The 6,972-nt window shown below is 39.8% G+C and overlaps 1 non-coding gene across 1 annotated transcript; it reads right to left on the reverse strand.

Moving 5' to 3' along the window:
• Positions 1–6,653: 6,653 nt before the first annotated feature.
• Positions 6,654–6,772, reverse strand: LOC145677603 (5S ribosomal RNA). Its single transcript, XR_014129897.1, has one exon. It is a non-coding gene; the product is annotated as a 5S ribosomal RNA (ribosomal RNA).
• Between the last annotated feature and the right edge of the window lie 200 nt (positions 6,773–6,972).

Genomic DNA, 6,972 nt, shown 5'->3' on the forward strand with positions numbered 1-6,972 from the left:
GTAAGTGGAATATTTATCGTGTTTTCGAATGCAGAATAATAGTATATAGACATAGTGGCTTGTAGTATTGGAACCTTGCCCCCCGAAGCTTGGATCCCTTAGAAGAAAAAAAAAATGCATGCGCGCCTGGTGAAATGGTTAACGAATTCAGTTCACTCGATGAATCGACAGATAGTAATACACATTTCGACAGATCGACAGCATTCGACAGATACAGACATATGAAAGTAGCACAAGAATTAGGCGAAAGTCCGTGCGTTTCCTCAATTCACGTAGGAAACAACAGAAAATATCAACTACCATAAAATAATCCGTATATATATTTAATTTATTTGGAATAAAATAAATATAGAAACAACCTGTTCATACATAACTACGGTAAGTGCGTTAATTGCTAACGTAAGAACAAATATGAAACAAGGCACAAAATAAAAAAGAAAAATAAAGTTAAAGGGAATAAATATTTAGGCTTGATTGTCATTCGTATTAAGAAGCTGGGTAATAAAATGTTAAAATCTACAGAAAATTATGAAATTAAATCAGGATTTGAAATAAAAGTCTATACATTGGAAGTAGGCCAGGGAGTTTGCAAGGCAGATGTGTGCGACACGCGTTACTTTATAGATTCCCTTCATTGAACTATAGTAAGCAGTACGAAGATGGTACTTTGCGTATAATCACAGGAAGGATTGAAGTTAATTACCATGGTAATATAATTATTTATTGATAAGTATTTCCATGTTAAATTATGAAAATTATAAGCACAAGGAGGGTGAAAAAGTAGTGTGACCGACTTAGCAATGACTGAAACATAAAATAGAAAAGCGAATAAAAACAAATGCCTTTTGAGTTATGTGGAATAAAGTTTCTTCTAGCCAGTAAGGAAGAATAGGATCTGGTGCATTCATTGAATACCTGAAAAAAATCGTTTATCAAAATAGAAGGAAACACACTTATCGTTGTGGCAACTACGAACTTCTGTTTACCTCAGCCCGCCTCAGCAAGTGCTTTCTATCCGGTCCGCGCTCCGTAACCAAACTCAACGCTGCCTGCCAGCGAAAATTTCATTCTTCAGTATCGTTGAGTTTATTGCAGAAAGCAATGGCAGATACGGCATCAGCACCTGCAGCCCCGGCACAGGCTTCTCCTAAGAAGTCTGCAAAGCCTAAGAAACCAAAAACAACACCTTCTCATCCAAGAACATCAGAAATGGTGAACAACGCCATCAAGAATTTGAAGGAAAGGGGAGGAAGTTCACTGCAAGCTATTAAGAAATACATCTCTCAGAACTACAAAGTGGATGCCGAGAAGCTTGCTCCATTTATCAAGAAATACTTGAGAAGTGCAGTTGCTTCTGGGTCTTTGGTTCAGACCAAGGGAAAAGGTGCATCTGGATCGTTTAAGCTTAGTGCTTCATCGCTGAAGGAGAAGCCTGAAGGTGGATCTTCAACCAAGGCGAAACGATCAGCATCAAAGGAGAAGAAGCCTGCGAAAAAGCCAGCAGCTAAACGTCCCAAGAAGACTGGTGAAAAGAAAAAGGCTGCTGCTCCCAAACCTAAGAAATCACCATCTAAAGTGAAGAAGGCAAAAACTCCCAAGAAGCCAAAGGCCCCGAAGCCAAAGAAGGCTACAGCAAAACCGAAAAGTGCTAAGAAGGCTGCACCAAAGAAGAAGTAAATGTGTCAGTAAATCATCTGACATTTTAAAACGGCTCTTTTTAGAGCCATCAAATACTTTGAGAAGAGTAAAATTGTGCTTTTCCTATCATTATCACATGTTCATTCATAGCAATGTATAGTATACACGCAAGGGACTTTGAGTTTTCTTTTTAACCGAAGCACTTCTTGATGTAAGTGCTTTATAACAGAGGGGAATTGAGGGTGGGGAAAGAAAGCTTTCACGGGTGTCAAGAATGGTGTACTCGAAAAAAAATGGGGAACACATTACGTAATGTCAATTTGTGATCACTTACTTTTTCCTTGTTCCTATCTTCAAGTAGCGAAACAGTACAGAAAACGCACTTAATGCATTTGTTAGAAAAACTTTTGCAGGCTGACTGGGTTCGATTCTCGGTGGGAGCTCAAATGTTTCGCATTGCACGTTAATAAGTAGGTCCACGTTTGAAACAGCCTTGCTGCTGAAAGGACACTAAATAAAATCAACTCTTTTCAAGGCTGGGGTGAAAGAAATGTTCGAACTTATTACAACTCGTGAAAGTGAAGTAGACTGTTTCAATTTAACGTCGTACTATTATGATTTTTATGATAAAGGAGACGGGTGATTACGCCTAATGAATGATGGAAATACTGGTGTAATGAGAAAGTGTTAGGAAAAGGGAACACGCTAATAACCACGGATACCGTCTTATAATTCGTAATATTGCTATAAAGAAAAATAGTAACACCAGCAGAAATGTAGGTGTACAATTGAACTGATGTTAAGTACAAACAGACACTTAAAGAAAGTTTAGTTTAACGTTTGCATTCAACAGCAGCGACCTCTGAGAAAATATTACTTTTGCTACCTTGGAAGAAGTACATATTTCGCCTGCGAGTTCTATGAGATTAATAACGTTGAGAAGGGCAAACAGTGGTTGAATCGAAGTTAACTTATGCAACATATGGCAAAATCGAATCCTTGACCACATAAAACGAAGATAATCAATCGGTAAACATAGGGGAAAACTAAAGAATATACTTGAAAGATAGGATGATATACGAAACGAGAGGAAAACGAAGGTAGATGTATTAACTATGCAACATACGGCGTGAGAATTTAAAAAAAAAAGATAACAAGTATGGACAAGATCCTTGTTAGGATAACAGCATCTCTAAGTAGTGTATTGGTCCTAAAAAGGACCGTTTTTGAACTCAGTGCCAGAACTTCAAACTTAAGCACGTTCCCCACGGATGCGGCGAGCAAGCTGAATGTCCTTAGGCATGATTGTGACTCTCTTTGCGTGAATAGCACACAAGTTGGTGTCTTCGAAAAGCCCTACAAGGTAAGCTTCACTTGCCTCCTGTAAAGCCATGACAGCTGAGCTTTGGAAGCGAAGATCTGTCTTGAAATCTTGTGCAATTTCTCGGACGAGTCGTTGGAAGGGCAGCTTGCGGATGAGCAATTCAGTGCTCTTCTGGTAACGACGAATTTCTCGGAGAGCCACAGTACCAGGCCTGTAACGATGGGGCTTTTTCACTCCACCGGTAGCTGGAGCACTCTTTCTTGCAGCTTTGGTGGCAAGCTGCTTTCGAGGAGCTTTGCCTCCAGTAGATTTCCTAGCTGTCTGCTTGGTACGTGCCATTGCAACTGTCACGACTTGTTTCAAATAATTGCGCGCTGAATGAAGTCAAGTTATATAAAGAGCAAAACCGTTAAATCAAGCTATTTCTCATTGGATAAAGTCAGTCGAAAAGGACAGTTCTCATTGGCTTAGACACGTTTTGTGTTTTTCCTCCGTGCTTTCCCTGCATGATCGAAGGAACAAAACCACGAGTCTTGGGCTGCTTGGGCTTGTATTTCTCGTGTGTGGTGAGCGAAGCAGTAACATATCGAAATGACAGGACGTGGAAAAGGAGGCAAGGGTCTTGGCAAAGGAGGTGCCAAGCGCCACCGTAAAGTTCTTCGTGACAACATCCAGGGTATCACCAAACCCGCTATTAGGCGTCTTGCTCGCCGTGGTGGTGTGAAGCGTATCTCTGGTCTCATTTATGAAGAGACCCGAGGAGTATTGAAAGTATTCCTGGAGAACGTAATCAGAGATGCTGTTACATACACAGAACACGCCAAGAGGAAGACAGTGACAGCTATGGATGTTGTGTATGCCTTGAAGAGGCAAGGAAGAACCCTGTACGGTTTCGGAGGTTAAGTTGGGGTTCCTCCTATTTTGGATATAAAATTGGCATAAACGGCTCTTTTCAGAGCCAACAAATTTATATAAAGGGAAAGATTTACTTTGTGCGATTTTCTGTTAGATTATAAGAATTCGTGTAACTACATTAAAGCCTTTTGATGCACACAAAATTACAGACGTAGAGAGATTAATTTGAGAAAATCATACGTTTTTTTTTACATTATGTACGTTCATGTATACGTATTCATATGTAGCAGTATTAATGCTGGAGAAGGGGTTCTGGTTGGAAATTGGCGATTTGTTGGAAGTAGCGAGCATGAGAGATGCGAAACGCAAGTCGGAATTTCTGTTCTGACAGTAGGATGTACGTATAGAGGCTTATACAACTTCTATACTGTGCTGTGAGGGGCGAATAATGCGTTAGAAACCTGAATCTTGTCCTTTATCTTGTTTACGTGGTCTTGGGTTCGATTTTTTCTTTTGCGGTAGTGTCTATTGTGATTTACATGTAAATTAATGACACTTCGTAGCGGGTTAGTAAAATAAAGAGTAATACAAATATGAGATGTAAGGTTAATGCATTGTATACTTCACATTATTTACTAAAGAAAGGCAGTAGTTACAAGAAACCTAGGCTCGCTCGTTGGGCACAGTAGCAAATGAGTTCTGAGATCAGAGAATAAGAGTAGTTGCGTATTACAAACCATATACATATAACACATATCACACAAATATGAATATCGACCTTGCAAAGAATAAATCGTACTTAAGTGTGCATTTAATGTCATTACTATGTTGCAAAAGAAATTTAGGAAAGTTTTTTGATCCGCTCTGTTCATGATGTCATTGGGGCATAGTAATGAACAATAATAAATGTCGAGAACATATTGAACAGAGTAATTTCAGCCAAGCCAACGCAAGAGAGAAACATGAGTGCTTTAAGAATGTTGGAAATTCCTTTGTCTAGCATGAAGTACATGAGAATATGTGGTATGAGGTTTTCTTCCATTGCTGAGAATCTGGGCTCGACTGTCCTGTCCTCTGGGTAATATGAGCCCGATGTACGCAAATATCAAAAAAATGTAGCTAGCGACAATACAAAAGGTAATGATCTTATAATTAATAATGTAGTGGGAACTAAGCACATCGCTGTTTGGAGTATTCTAAAGATAGTGTGACTTCCTATGGGCTTCAATTACGATCGACGACTACACATACTAATTAATCGAATAGCAGCGAGAATTTCGAATGACACTAAGCAACTATCTCAGACACTTTTGATGAGTCTGTATATCGAAAACAATTCATTTCAATCGTAAATCTCCTCTATAAAGGGGTTTGTGGCCCTCATAAGGGCCGATTTGTATGAGATATAGGTCTTACATTTATGCCTTCTTCTCAGTTTTCTTGGCAGAAGTACAGCTTGAATGTTGGGCAAAACACCACCCTGAGCGATTGTAACTCCAGACAACAACTTGTTTAATTCCTCGTCGTTACGGATAGCTAACTGCAGATGACGTGGAATAATCCTAGTCTTCTTGTTGTCACGAGCAGCGTTGCCTGCCAACTCAAGAACTTCAGCTGCCAGGTATTCCATGACTGCAGCCAAATACACGGGAGCGCCAGCACCAACTCGTTCGGCATAGTTACCCTTTCGCAAAAGACGATGGATTCTGCCTACTGGGAATTGAAGGCCAGCCCTGCTGGAGCGGGACTTGCTCTTTCCCTTGACTTTTCCACCTTTGCCGCGACCAGACATTGTTCAATATTCTTTCGTAATAAGATGAGAGGAAAAATTGCGGCCTCCCATGAATCAAGTCAGTTTTGTTACTACTTCAAGCGTGCACCCGAGTGCATCAAATGAAAAGCAAGGCAGTTGGCGCGAATTGAAACACGTACTGTAATTTAAATGAAGTCGATAAATCGGCGGACACATCTAATTTTGCTGAACGAGTGAGTCATCATGCCACCAAAAACTAGCGGAAAGGCTGCAAAGAAGGCTGGTAAAGCCCAAAAGAATATCTCCAAGGGAGATAAGAAGAAGAAGAGGAGGAGGAAGGAGAGCTATGCATTTACATCTACAAAGTTTTGAAGCAAGTGCATCCTGACACTGGCATATCTAGCAAAGCTATGAGTATCATGAACAGCTTTGTTAATGACATCTTCGAGCGTATTGCTGCTGAAGCTTCTCGTTTGGCCCATTACAATAAGCGGTCAACTATCACCAGCCGGGAAATCCAAACAGCTGTGCGCCTTCTTTTGCCTGGTGAACTTGCCAAGCACGCTGTAAGTGAGGGTACGAAGGCTGTTACCAAGTACACAAGCTCTAAGTAAAAATCTTCTTCAAGATTTTTCATTTCAAACGGTCCTTGTCAGGACCAACACATTATTCGAAAGAGTTAAATCACGAAATTTGCTTCATTCTGTTATGTAGAAACACCTTGAAATCCAATTTCTATATGCTGTTAGTAAAAAGTAAAGCACATAGCGGAGATGTGTCGTGCTTGTATACGAAAGGCATTTACTCGCCGGAGATCTACACTTAGTCATAATAATTTACTTTAAAAAGTGGTAATACATTCCGTGTTAAGTATAGTAGTAGGTGCACACGGATCGGAAATCAGGTTATTTTAATGTGCCGTGCAAATAAACAGGCTGTTAGTGTAAGAAATAGTGGGTATAACGCTTAGAATATCGATTAATCGCTATGAAATAATGTTGATAAATTATCTCTTGAAAGTACTATAAAATTAATGTTTCTAGTATTTTCGTACTTGAAGGATAATGAAATTTGAAAAAGAGATGCCAACAGCACCTGGTGTTCCCAGGCGGTCACCCATCCAAGTACTGACCAGGCCCGATGCTGCTTGACTTCGGTGATCGGACGAGAACCGGTATATTCAGCATGGTATGGCCGTTGGCAACTACCTTTTCTTCAATGTCCTGTTAAGGAAGTATGTTTTAAGTAAGAATTGACATTATTAACTATAAAGGCAAGCATATTAACGTCGTTAACATTACTTGGAATATACTAATATTCGAATAAATATTTGAATGTTCGAATGATGAGTGATTCGGATGTTCATAGTGCCACTATGTCCTATCGAGTTTACTATCACGAA

Source organism: Thermobia domestica, unplaced genomic scaffold (genome assembly GCF_964235325.1).
Source record: "Thermobia domestica unplaced genomic scaffold, izTheDome1.hap1.1 HAP1_SCAFFOLD_1089, whole genome shotgun sequence".
Lineage (NCBI taxonomy): Eukaryota > Metazoa > Arthropoda > Insecta > Zygentoma > Lepismatidae > Thermobia > Thermobia domestica.